At 40.2% G+C, this 18,124-nt stretch overlaps 1 protein-coding gene across 4 annotated transcripts in view; it reads left to right on the top strand.

Annotated features, from left to right (window-relative positions):
- Positions 1–18,124, top strand: part of LOC106084915 (phosphofurin acidic cluster sorting protein 2) — a 249,464-nt gene that overhangs the window by 148,852 nt on the left and 82,488 nt on the right. The gene's annotated exons all lie outside the window — the stretch shown is intronic.

Genomic DNA, 18,124 nt, shown 5'->3' with positions numbered 1-18,124 from the left:
CTCAAGAATTCAAGATCCAAGATCCGTTTATATCACAGCTATACCAGATTATGAACCGATTTGAATCATACTTAGTACAGTTGTTGAAAGTGATATCAAAACACTCCGTGCAAAATTTCAGTCCAATCGGATGAGAATTGCACCCTCTAAAGGATCAAGAAGTCAAGACCCAAGATCGGTTAATATGGCAGCTATATCAAAACATGGACCGGTTTAAGCCATACTTAGCGCACTTGTTAGAAGTGTTACCAAAACACCATGTGCAAACTTTCAGTCAAATCGGACGAGAATTGGGCCCTCTAGAGGCTGAAGAAGTCAAGACCCATGATCGGTTTATATGGCAGCTTTATCAAAACATGGACCGATTTGGCCCATTTACTATCCCAACCGACCTCCACTAATAAGAAGTATTTGTGCAAAATTTGAAGCGCGTAGCTTTAATACTTCGAAAGTTAGCGTGCTTTCGACAGACAGACGGGCGTACGGACGGACAGACGCATGGACATGGCTCGATCGACTTAAAATGACATGACGATCAAGAATATATATACTTTATGAGGTCTGAGAAGCATTTTTTGAGGTGTTACAAACAGAATGACGAATTTAGTATATCCCCATCCTATGGTGGAGGGTATAAAAACATCAGTTATAGAAAATTACCACCTCCAAAATTTCAGGCAAATAGAGTAATAACTGCGCACTTAAGAAGCTCAAAAAGACAAACTGTGAGATCAGTTCGTATTTAAGCTATATCAGGTTATATACCGATTAAGACCATACTTGGAACAGTTTTTGGAAATCATACCAATACATACATATGCAAAATTTCAACCATTTTGGATAAGTATTGCGCCCTCTAGAATCTCAAGAAGTCTGATCGGGAGATTGGTTATATGGTGGCTATATCAGGATATGGACTGATTTAGACAATACTTGACACAGTTGTTGGAAGTCAAAACAAAACACTTCGTGCAAAATTTCAGCCAAATCGGATAAGAATTTCGCACTCTAGAAGCTCTAGAAGTCAAGACCCTCGAGTAATTCGGATAAGAATTGCGCCCTCTAGAAGCTCAAGAAGTCAAGACCAAATAACGGTTTATATGGCAGCTATATCACTTTATAGACCGATTTAAACCATACTTAGCACAGTTGTTTAAAGTCATAACGAAACACGTCATACAAAATTTCAGACAAATCGGATAGGAATTGCACCCTCTAGAGGCTCATGAAGTATAATCGGGAGATCGGTTTATATGGCGGCTACATCAGGTTAGGGACTAATTTAGACTGTACTTGACACTGTTCTTGGGAGTCATACCAGAACACTTCGTGCAAAATTTCAGCCAAATCGGATAAGAATTTCGCACTCTAGAAGCTCTAGAAGTCAAGACCCAAGGTCAGTTTATATGGCAGCTATATCAGATTATGAACGGATTTAAACCATACCTGGGACAGTTGTCGGAAGTGATACCAAAACACCACCCGCAAATTTTCAGCCAAATCGAACGAGAATTGCTTCCCTTAGAAACTCAAGAAGTCAAGACCCAAGATCAGTTTATATGACAGCTATATCAAAACATGGACCGATTTGGCCTTTTTACAATCCCAACCGATCTACTCTAATAATTTTGTAGCGCCTAGCTTTACTACTTCGAGAGTTAGCATGCTTTCGACAGACGGACGGACGGACATGGCTTGATCGACTTTTGGGTCTTATGGGGTCTTAGACGCATATTTCGAGGTATTACAAATGAAATGACGAAATTAGTATATCCCCCATCCTATGGTGGAGGGTATAAAAATGTAGTACCCTATTTTCACCACGGGATCATTATGCACCATCTGTGAAAATTTCAAGAAAATCGGTTCAGCCGTTTTGAGTCTATAAGGAACACACAGACAAACAAACACAAATTGATTTTTATATGTAAGATTGCTATAAATTTAATATTTAAAGGAAATTTTGTTGAAATTTTTTTTTGTTGAATTTTGTTTTTTTTTGGGAATTTCGTTGAAATTTCTTTTGATTTAGAAGTTTTGCTAAAATATAATTTTTGTAAACAATTTTCGCAAATCTTTTTCGAATATTTCAAACTGAAGTAACTTCTTGTGTATTTTTTTATGCTTAGACCCTAGTGTGAGTATGGGCGAAAACTTTACACTCAAATTAAGTCGTATTTTCTTTTATAGTTCATGAGAATTACTTTCAGAGATTTTCTATTGCTCATTTTAAAATTTACCACTCAACCTTCTCCATCGCCATCCATGAAAACGAAACCCATTATGCCTTTGAGATTTTCTCTCGCCCTTTCCTTTTGAGGTTATTTCAGAACGTATGCCATTATGAGAGGCATTTGCAAAATGTCCCACGTCATCAAAATTCTACCTCAGCAAATATTTGCATTAAGGCGCGTAAAACCCAAATTAAACCACAACAGGGCAAAACTTACATAAAATATTCTCCCAAGAACTCAGAACATCGTAAACCGCAAAAGTTTAGAAATTCTTTGAGGTTGTTTTGGGCCGGAGTAGGCGCTCGAGACAAGAAAAACGAGGAAAAGAAGCAGTTCCCAAGTAACCTCACCAATGCCTTGGCATTACATGTTCTTGCATAAACAGAACAGATAAAGACACACACACACACAAAAACGTTAGGGAGGGGATGGAAGTTAGGAAGCTTAGACAGAAAAAGTGTTAACCTGCGCGAATAGCGACGTTGAATGCCTCTCGGTGCCCTGCACCAAAATGCAAAGTGTTAAGACAAACGGATGTGGTTGCCTAGAGGAAAAACAAACGCTTTATCCAAGAAACCACAAACGCTAAAGCAGGAAACGCTCAAGAAGTATGCTACCCATCAAGCCTGTAAGGTAACCCCTGGCGTTTGAGGTTTGACTCTTAATGGGGAATAAGGTGAAAATGCAAATTTTCGCCGCAAAAATAATCACAATGGAAAAAACAAAAGCAAAAAAGGGGTTTGTTTTGTTCTCGTGACATTTTAATCAAAACTTAAATCGCAAATTTGATATTCAAAGTTAAAGGGGGGGAGGAAATGGCAGCACCCAAATGTCTTAAATATAAAACTCTAAATGGAAGCGGATGTGTTGGCTACAAGAAAAGAGATATTATCGACTACATGATTTAATTCAATTTCCAAGACGAATTTTTTTAATTTGGGAGTAAGAAAGAAAGAAGGCATTTTTTTTTTCAATTGTAAGCTAAAGTAAATTTAGCAAGATTAAAAAAATTAAAAAAGAAATTTTAAGTAATTTTCTATGAGAAACAAATTTCGAAGAGATTTTCAATGAAAATCAAATTTAAAAAACCAAAATTTTACATTTACCTTCGGTTAACCCAAAGTCTTTCGGGTCGACGCAGTCCGAGTTAAGGGAGTGGGCGACGAATGCGCATGCAACTCTGTGTGAGCACACTGTTTCAAATTTCATCCAAATCGGATGAAAAATTATCCTTTTTGTGGTCTCAATACTCTATATCGGAAATCGGTATACATGGGAGCTATATCCCAATATGGTCCGATCTGGACGATGTTCGACACAAAGGTGTAGAGGTCTATCAAAACGCACTATTTCAAATTTCATCAAAATCGGATGAAAAATGGTCCTTTTATAGGCCCAATACTCTATATCGGGTGATCGGTCTATATGGCAGCTTATCCAAATATGGTATGATCTGGACCATATTCAACAAAAGAATTTAAAGGGTACCGAAACTCGCCGAGCCAAAATTCATCGAAATAGGATGAAAAATGCTCCTTTTAATGGCTCATTACACTATATCGGGATATTGGTCTATATGGCAGCTATATCCAAATATGGTCCGATCTGGACAACATTTGACAGTAATGGGTACGGGTCTACCAGAACACATTGTGGCAAATTTCATCGAATTCGTGTAATAAATGGGTCTTTTAGGGCCTCAATACCCTATATCGGGAGATCGAGCGGTCGCTCTATAGAGCACCCATGTTCAAATTTAGCCCGATCTGAACCACACTTCACAGAAATAGGTGGGGGTCTACCAGAACAAACTGTGCCAAATTTCATCGAGATCGGATGAAAAACCAATTTATTGCCTTAAGACTTTAAGTCTGGAGATCGTCCTATATAGCGGCTATATATTACGAAAATCCGATTTTATGAGATCAAAAGATTAGGTTTATATACAAAGAATACGAAATCATCAAAAATTGTTTGGAAAATATTTTTATACCCAAAATATCTGCAAAATTATACAAACCCAGCTTTGGGGTATAAATAGGTAAATACCCGGATATTTACTCATCGTATTAAAAATTGGGTCTAAGTACCCAGGTAGTCCCCCTAACCCCAAAACTCCTCCAAGCAGACAAATTGAACGTTCTTATCAATAAGGGGCTCAAATTAAAGGTATTAGGGAGTAGATTACCAATCTGGCATACAAAATGTGGTCGAAGTATAGGGAGTCATCCATCCCCCAAAAACGATCCAAATGGGCTTATTAGCCAATCACGAGTATATGGGACTCGATTTATTTTTTGTTCCGTATAGACTTAAAAACATCAGAACCGATTTCCTCGAAATTTTTACAGATTGTAACGGTTGGTCATAAAGGAAACATAGGCTATATAATTTTTTCGATATCGGAAGGGTACGCACCCTCCCCCTAACGCCAAAAAATACCACGCAAAATCAAAAAGTGGACCGATCGGAATAATATGGGTATCAGATGAATGGTATTGGAGAAAAGAATACGAATATGCTATTAAAATTTGAGTCTCAACCCCAAAACTCTCCCAAGCAGACATATTGGACGTTCATGTCTATATGGGATATACGAATATAGGAAAAAATGGGAGCCACCCCCAAAAACCGCCAAATGGGCTTATTAGCCGATTATGGCTATATGGGACTCAAATGAAAGCAATTTGGGAGTAGATTAGGAAAATTACATTAAAATTTTTGTTAAGGGTTTTTAGGTGGCGCTAAAGCTCCTTAAACCACCTCAAATAGGTTATTTGACACATCAAATGGAAGGTATTTGAGGGTAGAAAAGAAATCCAGTTTTAGAGCCAAGTGTTTGTCACCACCTAAACTGAACTTTTTCCCGAACATTTAACATTTTCTAATTTTAGGGCAAGGTGGTAGAGTGCCAGCGCCAACCCTAGCCCCAAAGCGCCCTCGAAACCACACATGTTTATCGACAATGACAATTTTGGGCTTAAATGGTAATGGTATTTATGAGTAGAGGAGGAATTCGAAATTCATATACCTGAGGTAACATCCCACTCCCAAACATCACTCCCCGTCAAATGGATATATAAACCAATCACGACAATAAAGGACTCAGACAGGACTTATTTACCGACTATGGCAATATGAAGCTCATATAAAAAGCATTTGAAAGTATAGCACGAAACTTATATTAACTTTAAGGCCAAAGTGTCTCGGTGGCCACCTCGCTTCCAAAATACACCCCAAACCAGACACCTTTACCCACTACAATATACAAGTCCAAAGAAAGGTATAATGAAGTAGAGCAATAATTTGCTCTCTACAGGGGCAAACTTCAATGAGTGCTGTCCAATTCAAGTTTTAGCTGAATAGTAAAGGACCTGCTTTTTATAATCGAGTCCCAAAGGCGTTCCGCAGTGCGAAATCGCGATCACAGTGGCCTATCCAATAATTTTAGCTCAATTTTGTTCAATTTAGACTAATTTTTGTTTTTTTTTTTAATCCAAATCTGGTGTGCAAAATGCATTGAGCAGGCTACAGTAATTACGATTTCGGCCTTACCAAGGGTCTCATCAGACTGTTTTATAACCTTTCGTTGTTTTAGTGTCAAAACGGTCTGATGAGTTCCTTGGTAAGGCCAAAACTACGTACACAGTGACCTACCCAAGCTTTTAGCTCAATTTTGTTCAATTTAGACTAATTTTTGTTTTTTTTTTTTAACAAAATATGGGGTGCAAGATACATTGGGCAGGCTACAATGTTTGCGATTTCGGCCTTACCAAGGGTCTCATCAGACTGTTTTGTAATCTTTTAGTTGTTTTAGTCTCAAAACGGTATGATGAGTTCCTTGATAAGGCGAAATCACGATCACAGTGGCCTATCCAATGCTTTTAGCTCAATTTTGTTCAATTTAGACAAATTTTTGTTTTTTTAAACAAAATGTGGGGTGCAAAATGCATTAGGCAGGCTACAATGATTGCGATTTCGGCCTTACCAAGGGTCTCATCAGACTGTTTTGAAATCTTTTAGTTGTTTTAGTGTCAAAATGGTCTGATGAGTTCCTTGGTAGGGCCGAAATCACGATCACAGTGGTCTACCCAAGCTTTTAGCTCAATTTTGTTTAATTTAGTCTAATTTTTTTTTCTTTTTTTTAACAAAATGTGGTGTGCAAAATACATTGTGCAGGCTACAATGATTGCGATTTCGGCCTTACCAAGAGTCTCATCAGACTGTTTTGTAATCTATTAGTTGTTTTAGTTTCAAAACGGACTGATGAGTTTCTTGGTAAGGCCAAAATCACGATCAAAGTGGCCTACCCAATGATTTTAGCTCATCACATTTTCCATAACCGTTTTAGAAACAAAAACACTGGTCGCAATGCCAATAGCAGAAAGAAAATCAAATTTTGACTAAATTTTTGATTAAAATCAAATTTCGACTAAAATAAAATTTTTCTGATTTGCATAAACACCTGTGAATTGAAATTTCCATTAAACTTCTTTTTTAAAATGCTGTTTGAATTTAAGATGTTGCCTCCAATTCGTTTTTTGTGAAATTTTTCTGTTGTCACCCCTTGAGCTTGTTTTAGGTAAAAAACTGCGTTTTTGATAAATTAAATTGTCAAATTCAATTTTCTTCAACGCATTTTCCTTCTCAAGAGTCACTTAATTTATTCCCCTTTTTTTCCACTTGACTAAAATGATTATTAGACGAGTTTGACGTCAAAAGAGGAAAAATGACGAAAAAAAGACACACACACACAAAAAATGGAAATGAAAAACAAAAGCAATAAATAAAATACAAATCATGCAGAAAAGTGGGAAACAATGAAATATTTTTTGTGGTAAATAAATGGCGGTAGTGGTGGAGGGGCAATATAACGAAACCCATAAATTTCGAATGAAGGTGCTTCTCCAAAACATGTGCCGGAACACTTACGCACAGAGCCAAAAGCAGCTTTTGCTGTTCCACAACAAAGTCAATCATTTGGAAAATGAAATAAATCAAAATGTGTTTTAAGTTATTTGATTTTCTCTTTTTTAGTTTTTCCAAAACTAAAAAAAAAAATCTCTAAACTGCTTTTGAAGGCCCCTAAATGTTGCCCATGGCTACCAAAGATGGCAGAGAAGGAGTATGGAAGGCAAAAAATGCCTGACTCTTTGGTTAGACAAGAGTAAAAACAGATGTTTTCATTCACATGCCTCATTTTAGGTGTTGGCTGTCTGTCAGGCATGCTGGCAGGCTGGCTGGATGACTGGGGGCTGTCTGAAAGACTGTTTGGCTGGATGCATGAATGGAGTACAGACTGGCCAACTAGCGACATGCTGCTACATGGATTGGATATACCATTTGTACACAGCAAAAGCCTTTTATAAGAACTTTCTTTTTGTTGGCCCCTGCCACCGTTGCTGTATCTTTAGAATTCTTCACACTTTCTTTGGGATGTTTGGTTTTGGCCTCTCTTTTCGTGATCTTACACAGATTTATGTGAACTTTCTAAATATAATGTCGATTTAATGGAATTTTTATCGTTTTTGAAATGTTTCTTCTCGTTTTAACACACACACACACACATAATGAGAATGCTTCACCAAAAATTCTTTGGTTTTTATATGAATTTTGGATTTTACTTTCATTTTTAGGGGTATCCGTTCAACATACGATTCAAGACATTTATTATATACACAAATTATGTGTATCGTAAATGTTTTAGGGGAAATAGATGATGGTGCTTTTTGAGATCGTTAATTCTATCGCGCCAAGTATCGATGAGAAAATTTGAAAATATTTAGTTTGGCAATTAAACTTTTAATATCCATTTAACCTTGAAAACATTTGGTAGTTTGTAGGGAAAAAATTTTGACACGGTGGAAAATATGAAAATTTTCCAATTTTTTTTGATTTTTAATTTTCTAGAACACGAATCTAAGCAAAATATAAAGTACTAGCCGAACCGGGCCCGCTCCGCTGTGCCTTCTTCAACTCTCTAATGCCATGGGGACACTTCGCCCTGAATGCGGATATCGAATTCGTGCCATTGTAGCCTATGACGCTGAACGCGTTCGAATCCTGGCGAGAACATGGGCCAACCCCCGCTTTGGTTGACGACATTTGCGAGGTACAATGCCATGCATGGTCATTTAAAAAATGTTCCCCAAAGAGGTGTCGCACTGCGGGCCGCCGTTCGCCGCTATAAAAAAGGTCCCTTATCATTGAGTTTAAGCTTGAATCGGAAAGCACTCATTGATGTGTGAGAAGTTTACCACATTGGCTCCTGGTGTTTTTTAAAATTAGGATAATGAGAAGTGCTTTTTAGCGGAGGGATGGCACCTCAGAAATTTCGACTCAAATATGGATATCAAATTCGTGCTGCACTTCCAAATCCCTTTAATTTGAGCCCCATATTGCCATGGCCGGTAAATATGAACCGTTTGGGGGTGTTTTGGGCCTGGGGCGGCCACCGCCACTTTGCACCGAAAATTGGATATCAAATTCGTTCTTTATTCCCAACGGAAATGAAGTTCTGTTTAGGGGGTGCTTTTGGGCGTACCCCAAAACACTTGGCTCCAAAATTGGATATCAAATTCGTTTTCTACTCTCAAATACTTTTTAGTGGAGTCCCATATTGTCATAATGGGCCAAAAACCCCTTTTGACGTATCTTTAGGAGAAAAAGCGCCACCTAGACATGAAGGCAAATTTTAATGTCATATTCCTAATCTACTCCAAATACCTTTCATTTGAGTCCCATATAGCCATGGTCGCCTAATATGCCCATTTGGGGGTATTTGGGGGTGGGCGACCTTCTATTACTTGGACCTAATGTTTTATGCCATATTTGTAATCTGTCATATTTGTAATCTATATTGACATGAACTTCGAATATATCTGTTTAGAGGAGTTTAAGGGTTGGGGGAGGGGACCCGCTGGTTACTTTGACCCAAGTTTTAATACCATATTCGTTTTCTGGTCTCCAATACCTTTCATTTGATACCCTTGTTGTGCCCATCGGATCACTTTTGGATATGGATGGCGTTTTTATGGTAAGGGGGAGGGTGCGCCTCCACCCGATATCTAAAAATTATATAGCCTATGTTTCCTTCCAGAAAAACGTACACAATCTATAAAAATTTTAAGGAAATTTAAGATTCAGCCAGGTATCATATACTCATAATGGGTCTTATGGCGTTGTTGAGGGGTGGCGTGACCCCCTATACTTCGATCTGATTTTGAATGCCAGATTCGAAATCTACTCCATAATACCTTTCATTTGAGCCCCATATTGAAATGGACGTCCAATATGTCTGTTTGGGGAAGTTTTGGGGTTGGGGCGGCCCGATGGGTACTTTGACTCTAATTTTAATACCATATTCGTATTCTACTCTCCAATACCTTTCATTTGACACCTACATTGTCATGATGGACCCACTTTTGATTTTGGGTTGTGTTTTCGGCATAACCTCCCCCTAATGCCAAAAACTTCCCCAAACAGACATATTGGTCCGTTCCCCGTCAGATATCGATAAGTTATATGGCCTATGTTTCCTTTCAAACCAACCTACGCAATATACGAAAATTTCGAGAAAATCGGTTCAGCCGTTTTTCAGTCAATACGGAACAAACAAACCAAGTCCCATATATCCGTGATTGGTTAATGTGCCCATTTTGGACGATTTTGTGGGGGTGGGGTGAGCCCCTATACTTTGACATGAATTTGTATGCCAGATTTGTTATCTACTCCCGCATACTTTTCATTTGATACCCATATTGTCCTTATTGGTCCATTTTAGATTTTGGGTGGTGTTTTTGGGGTAGCGGTGAAGGGTCCGCCCCCTTCCGTTATCAACAATTTATAAAGCCTTTTCCTACTTCGTGACCATATTCGTAATCTACTCCCGAATACCTTTCATTTGAGACCCATATTATCATGACCGTCAAATAAACCTATTTTAAGGGGTTTTGGGGCTGGGGCGGCCCCCCAAGTACTTGGATCCGACTTTTATTACGAAATTCGTACTCTACTCCCGAAAGACTTTCATTTGAATCCCATATTGTCCCGATTGGTTCACTTTTATTTTTGGGGTAAGGGGAGGGTCCGCCCCCTCCCGATATCAAGAAATTATATAGCCTATGTTTCCTTCCAGATAAACCTACACAATCTGTGAAAATTTCAAGGTAATTGGGTGAAAAAGATCATTTCGAGCTTTTAAAACAGCTGATTGAGGCAGCTACAGGCAACCCTTCTTTGCGAAATCGTTTAAGCGCTGATGCAAATATTTAAAATTTTGGCAACATTTCAACTCAAATTGCAAGGCTCAAAAATACACTTGAATATGATTTGGAACTACTGTTCAGTAGTCATTTCTCTGATCTTTGTTATCAGTTTGCCACCCATATTCAACCCGGTGATGAGTAAGGCTACAGCATACAGTCATTTGTTGTGACCCATAACAGTGTTAAACTCATCGTCATTCCGCTTGACGTTGAACAAAACAATAAAACCAGTTTCATGACACATATTTTTTTGCCGGCTTTGTGACGCATTTGTAGCGGGGTCTGACTTAGTGACGCGTTTTTGTCTGGTTTGGTTTATGGCACATATTTGTGAAATCTTTCAAAACCTTCTTAACTCAAAGCATTGTTCCTGAAGAGTGCTTAAAATTAAGAATGAAACCAACCAACAATTTATTAGCAGCTCTATAAAAATATACTGTCTGTCTAATTAAAATTTAATTGTTTAGCTGTTAACATATGCATCACCTGAATGAAATTAAAGCTATGAAGTAACGTGCGCTTGGGAAAAATGTCTCTGCAATGATGAATTGGATGTCATGAGGCTTAAATTGAATATCCGAATAATGGCAATAAAAGTTTTGCTTACGTTCGTTCGTTATTCATCCAAAATATTAATGAAATTTCACACATTCTGCGCTAAATTTATTCAATCAGTGCTGCCCAATTCAAGTTTAAGCTCAATACTAAGGCGCCTCCTTTTTATAGCCGAGTCCGAACGGCGTGCCTTAGTGCGACACCTCTTTGTGAAGAAGTTTTTACATGGCTGCCATACCAAATTAGGAGGGGATAACCACCGCTGACAATTATCATGATGTTCTCGCCAGGATTCGAACCCAGGCGTTCAGCGTTATCAGTTTCTATTATAAATAGAATAACAAAAAACCTTTTTTTTTTCAAAAGTGTACTTGTTGTCAAAACATTTGATGCGCTTCGTGGATTGCAATTTCCATGTTGCCAATTCTGTTAGAAACCTCAAAAGACCCATCTTTAAGTATATTTCCTCTCAAACGCAACAGGAGATTCAATCGCATTTTTTATCAAGGATAACACAGTGTCCGTAGGCGCCACATAACCAATAAGAAAGCTCTCTTAACCTCACAGCAGTGGTCGCTGCAATTTGGGTAGCCACAATGTCAAGAGGCATACAATGTAGCTTTAAATTCAGTGCATCAGATGTTGTCGTCCTGATGCACAAACAAGCCATCCTTTGTATCCGGCTGAGTATTAGAAAGTAGGTGGACTTTTGAAGTGCCGTCCACCAGACCACAACACCATATAGCATTAGAGGTCTGACAACTGCAGTATATACACAGAGCATGACGCGCTATCTAAACCCCCCAACTTTTGCCAATGGCTCTCTTGCAGGGTTACAGGACAAGAGTTGCCTAGCCGACTAGATCGTGAAGGGCTGTTTCAGTGAACATGCCTTAACTATATGCATGGTGCTGCCGAGACGGGCGATATCCAGGGATCCTTGCCCTAAGATATGTTTCTATCAACCTTTCAAGAGTCTTCAGCGTAAAGATGACAGACTAATAGGACGAAAATCTTCCTAATCCAAGGAGCTGGTCTGTCGGACATAGCTTGAAATTCAACCGGTGATACATCATCGGGGCCTGGCGACTTAAATGAGTTGAAACTTTTTATCGCCACGTCGTCCGTTGTAGAGTTTCCCGGGAAATGTGTATCAACGAGAAATTCTAGTGTTTCCTCCTTATACACGGTCCATACATTCTCTGACTTCTGAATATATCCCACCGTAATAGGTCTCGAGAATAGGATCGTTCTTAGCGTAGAGGACTCTCATGTATCTTCCACGAAGGTGCAGAATTCCGCCCAGGATTTGTTGTTAGCCTTTCTAATCTCGCCCTTGTATTTTCTTAGCTCAGCCTTATAGACGTCCCAATCGTGTGGTGCCCTTGTGGCCTTCGCCCTGCTGAATAGTTTTTTGCAGCTCTTCGTTAGACAAATCAGTTCCAGCGTCCACCACTGCGATCGCTGTTTGACTTGGCTCTAAGGCATGCTGACACAAGCGAGTCAAGGTCTAGGTTAGGTTGAAAAAAGGGTGCGGATATTAATCCGCCCCATGCCACTATGGACATACACCTAAGCCACTTAACAGCTTGTTGTGAACTCTAAATACCCTATGTCCTCCGCATTTTCCGCTACAGAATCTGTGGTGTCTGGCCGAGGGACCACTTCTGCAGTATTTCCTGTGGTCAAAGGTACCATCTAATTCATCCTGCCTGATCCTGGGCTTATTAATTTTTTTCAGCATCGCCTCGAAACCCGCCTGCGGTGTGGATCTCATCGTTCCCCAGACTCCGATTCAGGCCAGCCTTGAACTATGTCCTCTATTCCACAGTCTTATAACAAACAAGCTCTCCATATGTCAGTATATCAACTTCGGGCTAACTTCCCACTTCCTACGAAACATGCTTCTGCAGGAGTAAAAGAAGGCGCACATCGCATTTTGTCTTCTTTAAAATCGAGAACTAGGCCTTTGACAACTGCAGAGTGGTCCAGCCCAAAGACGGGAATCGGGAATCCCATATCTAAAATCTTTGAACACCAGCTCCAAATGGAATTGAAATTTGATGGATTTGATGGAATATTTCCTTAAATAAGTTTTTGTTAAAAAAAAGATCTTGAAGTTTCCACCAAAAAAATTGGAATTGCATCAAAATTTGGTTTTTAAAGAAAACAAGCTGAACCGGGATCGCTTTGCTGCGCCTTCTTTCACTTTCCTAAGCATTTTTTGAGCCCTTGTTGTTGTTGTTGCAACATTTTCATGTGGAGATCCTCGTCAAGTTCCTGTAGGTGAGCAAACTCGTTCCTGTCCAAAGAACCGATCTCCGCAGGAACTGTTTGGCCATCAGTTATTTAAAGGCGCCAATAACCCGCATTGTCATATCGAGCATCATAGGCACTCAGTATTTGTGCCGGTGCCGCCCCGCCTCTCACTGAGACTCTCCGCTCGATGCCGCTGATTGTCCGCGACTGTCGTTGCAGCTTGTCCGTTTGGAGCATTCCCCGGTAGCTCGCAGCTAAGCTTCACGTGACAGCAATGAACACCACGCAGATCGGACCTCAATGTTCCAGCATGTGTGGTGCTTTCCCGTGCCTGGGATAGCCCTTCACTGGCACGGTCGGTAAATAAGTCTTGTTGGGGGTGATATTGCCTTTGAGACCTATATTGCCATAGTCGGTATTTTAGGTAAGGACGGGCACCCAGACACTTGGTCCCAAAAGTGGAATCTAATTCCGTGTTCAACTCCCAAGGACCTTTAATTGCCATTCTCGTTAAATACATCAGATTTGGTGGGGTGATTTGGGGTGGAGCGGCCCCCCAAGCACTTGACGCCACATTTGGATATCATATTCGTTTTCCACTCTCGAAAACTTTTCATTTGAGTCCCATATTGATATGATTGGTCTTTATATCCATTTGGCGGGGTTTCAGAGTGAGTCGGCCCTCTAGGGATCCCACCCAAATTAGAAAACCAAACCAACAAACAAACAAGCACAAATTGATTTGTATATATAAGATTTTGTCAAAATTTGGTATACATCTGATTTACATGAACAAATATGCACATGCACTTGGGTCGGGCTGCTGCCCAAGCGCTTAGTGCCTAATTTCAATGTCAGATTCGTACTCTATTTCCTATGAATTTTTATCACAACATTGTCTCGCTTGGTCCTGAATTTGGATGCCACTTCCGAATGCCTTTTAATTTATTCTCATATTGGGTAGTGAGGTTTATGGGAAAAGGTGGTTTTTGGGTATAGTGGTGGCCTTTCAGGGACTTTGTGAGAGAGACTCTATGATTTAACTTGTAGAACCTTTAGAATAAACAAGTTTTACCCATGTTAATTCATAAGTAAAAGTATTTTGACTTGTTTTCAGATAAATTTGTTTAAAATTTAATATTTTATGAATTTTGTTAAAGTCATGAAAATTTCTCGGGGTTTTGCATCATTTTTGTTTATAATTTGTTTTTAACGAAAAATTCAAGGAAATGTTTTTTTTTCATAAATTTATTTTTACTTTTCTCCCTCACTCCCAACCTTTTAATAAGCTCTAATTGATGTCATTATTATATTCCGCTGCGTATCGAAAAATAGAATTTTACTCTCATCGCATTACTGCGTAGTACGGAAATACATTTTCCCACAGTTTTTCCCCCACTGCCCACTCTGCCCTGCTAATGAACTGTAGTAGACAGGCAGCACCCAACGAAAACAAGAAAAAACGGAAATAAACTTTTTCAAGTACAAATTTCCAATGAAATTTTTAATGAATTCCATTATTTTTAATTTCACCAACAAGTACATGCTTTAATCCGTCACTAGCGTTGCTGCGAGCAGGCAAGAAATAATGTGACATCTTTACTCATAATACCACCCACCCACGACCACCAATCACTCAACAATTTACTCGCCACTGCCTTGGCAACTAATGTCCCAAAGCAACCTCAGCCCTATAGCAACTCGGCCAAGGATTCTTTTCATCATCATTGGGGTAACAACAAGTATTTCAAGGCGATAAAAACATAAAGCGAACAAAAAAAAAACACTTAAAAATACTTACCATCTTTTTTGGGTTCACACCGCCGTATTCTTTTTTTGTTCTGCTGTCAAAGAGCAAGTAGTAACATGAGATCAAACGGTGGAGCAAAGTCGACTATGTTCTGATCTAAAACACTACAAAGGTGAATTCATTCGGTGGCCAGTATGGCCCTTTGTGACACCCTAGCGAGAAGTTGATATAAAAGGCCAAAAACAGACGACATAGTCATATAAAGAAATGTAAGAAAAGACTGGGAAGTCAGCGTGTTTCCGATATGTAAGAATTTCATTGCGTTCCTCGTCAAAACCATCCCAGACACAGCAGATATACTGCTTGCCTAATATGGAAAATCTAGGCCCTTAAGACCCTGGGACTAACAAAGCAAGTGCCCAAAAGTCTTCTCTCATCCTCGTCAAGACATCTTTTGCAATTATCATTTTACGAGATTCCCATGTGCGTCGCGTCAGTCCAACACCTTTCTCAGTCTCCCCTAAGCATCCAAACTTTCCAAAATAGAACTGTAGCCGTAGACATCTTTCTTCAGCATTTCGACTCCTCATTATTCTCAAGCACATCACACGTATCTCAATGCTCTCTTTCAGGAAAGCAAATTAAGAAGATCCTATCCTGAATCGGTATCGGTGCCAGGTAGTCTGAGACCTTCCTAAATCTAATCTCCGCGTCCATAATACCCAGAATAGAACCGTGGTCGCACTTGTCTTCCTTTCGCTTGGCGAGCTTCCTCAGCTTAAGCGTAACCTTGGCGACACAATTCCGAATAAAGACCTCAATTTTGGCATCGCCACCAAGTCCCACTCGTATTTTCACCTTCAAAATACCAAGTTCCGGATAATCGATGAGAACACCTATCTTTGAGACTTTCTTCTTGACCACACTTTCTCCGAAATCCGGGTTTTTAACCTGGCCGCTTAGTATAAATTCGTCGATCGAGAGACAGCAATTATCGACCTTATCTCAAATTTGTTAAAACCCCCCTCGGTATCCAAGTAGAAATCTTTAGCTCTCGCACCACTTCGTGAAGTTCTGCAGTGTCACTCCCTCCCTCAGCTTCAGGCCTATCAGTCTTTCCAGTGATTTAAGTAAAAATGAGGACACACGAATGGGCTTTTAATCCTTTGGCTTGTTTATTCGTCTCGCCTGGGGAATGAAGTACCACCGAATCCTTTCTCTATGTGCTCGGCTCAGTTATGGCGGAGAAACTCCAAGGGATCCCTGCAGTGTGTCACGATGATTACGTCCGGTCCGACAGAGGTTAGCATGACCGCCTATGACGCTGAATGCCTGAGTACGAATCCTGGCATAGCATATAATTCGTCGATCGAGAGGTGGCAATTATCCACGTTATCTCAACTTTGTTAAAACCCCCCTCGGTATCCAAGTAGAAGTGAAAACAGGAACAGACGAATGGGCCTATACTTCTTTGGCTTGTTTAGTCGTTTCGCTTTGCGAATAAAATACCACCGAGTCCCTTCTCTATGTCCTCGGGCCAAGCTTGACTTGAAAATTCGACTCAATTATGGCAAAGAAACTCCAAGGGATTCCTGCAGTAGTGTCACGGTGATTCCTTCCGGTCCGGCAGATTGAAATGACTGGAAAGTACACCGTAGACCAGAGGTTAGCATGACAGCCTATGACGCTGAACGCCTGAGTTCAAATCATAGCAAGAATATCAGAAAAATTCCAGCGGTGGTTATCCCCTTCTATTGCTGGCGAAATTTGTGAGACACTGTACCATTTGGTATGGCTGCCATGTAAAAACTTCTCCACAAAGAGATCTTACGCCATTCGGACTCGGCTACAAAAAGAAGGCCCCTTATCAATGAGTTTAAACTTTAATCGGACAGCACTCATTGATATGTGAGAAGTTAAACCCTGTTCCCTAATGGAATGTTCATGGGAAAATTTGCATTTGTAAGTACATACGAATAGCCCACACTATCTTCTACTCGTTGACAATGTCACCAAGGAGGTCTTCCACAGAGACCGCTCCCGTGGGTGTGTCTTGACTGCCGATCTAATCCTGGGTGCCTGGAATGTACGTCTCCTGGTTACTCTCGGTGTTATGTTCTCTCTCCTCAGGGAGTTTGGAGTGCTGTGATTCTCAGAGAGCACTTTGCTCAACCTGCATATATGGCTCACTTGTGCCCTCCAATTCTCCACAGAATTTCGCCCAAGAACTCCTCCTCGTTATCTTTCTTTAAACTACCCAGGGCTTCGTGATACACCTACCAGCCCTCTTCCTGTTCTATATCTTCGTCTAACTAAAAACCCTTCTATTTTCTTCCCTAAGTACCCTCAGTTCAGAAGCTAAAGCTTATGACAAAAAAGGTATGAAACCAGGCTGGCTGGAAAGATATTCTTAGAGGTGAGAGTATAGTCAGCTTTTACAGAAATCTAAAATGACAAGAGAGCTTAGTTCGGAAGGGCATTCAGGCATGGAAAGAGGTATGCATTCATTATTCCGTCTTTAACTCACAATTACGGGGCAATGGCGCAAAAGGTGCTCGACCGTCTCCAATTCCTCCTCGTCATTGTACACCTGCAAAAGTGTCCAGCGTTATGTCAAAGACCCTGCCTCCAGCGTAACGTTTAAGACCTAACGTTGCCCCAGAATAACCGACGTTCTGTTCCGCGAAATATTTGGACACAAGGTCTTTGTCCCCCTTCAACACACAGCTACATACCACGCCCTATTCACGCGGTTATCGTAGATAGCGCCCAGCGAACCAAGAAGCTGTCACAAGCTGATCACAAGTCGCCACTTTCTCATAGACAACGTCTCCAGTGTCTTCTAGACCGCGATGACTTCCACCGCTATAGACTTCTCTGATTGCAAGCAATTCAATGTGCACTTCCATCTGTATATACAGATGGTGCCGGGAAGGACGGGTTACCCTCCGCCCAGAGATCCTTTTTCGGGAAAACATCGTTCAGACACTCCGTAACAAGACCAGCTGCTGACTTCATATCCCTGGTTCTCGATAAAGCTCCTCGGGGAGCCCCGGCTT

This window comes from Stomoxys calcitrans, chromosome 2 (assembly GCF_963082655.1).
Source record: "Stomoxys calcitrans chromosome 2, idStoCalc2.1, whole genome shotgun sequence".
Taxonomy (NCBI): domain Eukaryota; kingdom Metazoa; phylum Arthropoda; class Insecta; order Diptera; family Muscidae; genus Stomoxys; species Stomoxys calcitrans.
The sequence above is the reverse complement of the archived record's forward strand: the minus strand, read 5'-3'. Positions and strand labels throughout refer to the sequence as shown.